This window comes from Mus musculus, chromosome 3, assembly GCF_000001635.26.
Source record: "Mus musculus strain C57BL/6J chromosome 3, GRCm38.p6 C57BL/6J".
Taxonomy (NCBI): Eukaryota; Metazoa; Chordata; class Mammalia; order Rodentia; family Muridae; genus Mus; species Mus musculus.
In genome coordinates, this window is record NC_000069.6 from 144624532 (window position 1) to 144626778 (window position 2247).

General features: G+C 43.3%; 1 pseudogene; it reads right to left on the reverse strand.

Moving 5' to 3' along the window:
* Positions 785-1466, reverse strand: Rpl9-ps8 (ribosomal protein L9, pseudogene 8; annotated as a pseudogene).

Here is a 2247-nt window from a genome sequence, read left to right on the forward strand (position 1 = left end):
TAGCCCTGGCTGTCCTGGAACTCACTTTGTAGACCAGGCTGGCCTCGAACTCAGAAATCCGACTGCCTCTGCTGGGATTAAAGGCATGTGCCACGCCTGGCTCTGACTTTCTTCTTTTTAATCATTCATGATTTACTGACCAAGACTTTTATAAAATACAATTAGTGTCACCAGGAAAACGTGATAACAAAGCAGACCTACAAAATACAAATGTAGATATTTTCATTATTAGATTCAAAGACACAAGATTGACATGAAAAGGTCCACTCCTTATCTCTATGTGCTGTGTAACAGTTTCCTCAAGAGCGAAACATTCCATCCTACAGGGAAACTCCTTAAGCAGAAAGGTAAACAACTCAAAATAGCTTCAGGAAGTCCCTGAAACTGACTAGATTCACCAGTCCCCTCCCTGGCAGAGTTAAGCTTTAAAAGCTAAGAGTCCTTCTCAGAGAAGCAAAGCTGCAAAGATTTAGACCAAACCAGTCGCCTGGAAGAAGCAGAAACCAGCTGAGATATCTGGAAAGGACACATTTCAACCTATTGAGCTGCCTGCAGACTGTACAGTGTGCTCCAGGTTTTCCCAGTTTTGAGCTGTCACCCATGCTGGGGTGGGCTTGGTGATGCAGCTATTTTTTGATTCATTTGTGCTCCTGTAAGTAACCCCAGTGAAATTCATTCGTTAACCAAGTAGGACTTTGGCACTTTGGTCTGTTGGGGCTGTCATGGGACTTTCTATCTAGGTGAATAGAAGTGTGTCGTGTTTCCCCAGGGGAGGATTTTTTACCAATATATAAATCCTATATTTTCCTCAAAGAGCTCAAATTGTACTTGTGATCAGGATCTTGTTTCTGGAGCCAGGAAACTGAGGTCTCACTCGTCAGCCTGCTGCATGGTCCCCTTCTCAGACATAGAGATGCCCTCCTTAAACTTTCTGATATTCTTGTTTTTAACTGTTGTAGCTTGCTGAATAAGAGCCCCTGAATCTGAAACAAGTTCAATATCATTTCCTTCAAGGATTAATTCATCCTTCTGAGCTTGACAGAACAAGCAACACCTGTCCTCATCCGAACCCTGCGGATGGATTTCTCACCCAAGAAATTTCGGCTTTCACCCAAGGACCCATTCTCCTGGATAACGACGTTGATGGAGAAGTGAGCATACACAGACCTCATCTTGTAACGGAAGCCCAGTGTAACAGCCTTGATCATGTTCTGAACATGACTGCAGATGGTTCTGACAGTGGCCAGTTCCTTTCTGTTACCACACCATTTGTCAACTCGGAGCCTTTTCTTTTTCTTTCCAGAAGACTCAGCTCTACATTGATGTGATTGAAGTCCCTCTGCAGAGTTCCCCTGAGGCTGTGTGCCCTTTCAGAGTGATGTCGACATCTTCTGGAATGTCGACAGTCTGATTTCAGAGAATGTTCTTCATTCTCACAGTAGATGGGGCAAAGAGAGAATGTCCTTTCCAGGGAAGGTTTTGTCACACAACACTGGCTTTGCTGTCAGTTTGTGAACGTATGTTGGTCTGTGGCCTCTTCTTAGAGTAACACTGTTCTGAGAAACACTTGTATAAGAAATATAAATATATGTGTGTGCTTCCGGTGTGATTGTGTGCAGTGTCAAATAGAATCAATAAATACAGAGGGATGAAGCCCCAGGTAGGTAAAGGTTTCCAGGCTATTAATGGCTATGATAGGTTCTGAAGCAACAAAAACTGCTTCGCTCCATTTAAGTCTCTACTTTCTAATCTTGTAAGGTGGAGAAGTCTTCCTCCCTTAGAATCCTATTGACCCTTCTATAATGGGTAATCTTACCAATTTATTCTCAGTCTCATGAAGCACTCGCCGACCAGAAAGACACATCTCTGCAGAGTGTCCCCTTGTTCTGTCCTTAGTACCCAGCACCGTATCTGGCACAGAGAAGAACAAAATGAATGAATGAATGAATGAATGAATGAATGAAACAATTACAATATGCCATTTCACACCGGAAACACATCAGCCTTAAACATTTATAGAGCTCTATTTATAGAGCTCTTGGGAGACATCCTAATATCTGGCAGAGTCCATCTCTCCCTCAGGCTTTCATTCCAAACTCCCTCTGCAACCTGATCACCAAGGTGTCTCACTTTCTCTTCCCAGAATTCTGACTCTGTACTCAGTTCCTTCAGCCTGTTACATCAGCTGGACCATCAGCCTGCTTTGTAGTCTGGGGATTTACTGGTTTTATGCTAACTGGACAAAAG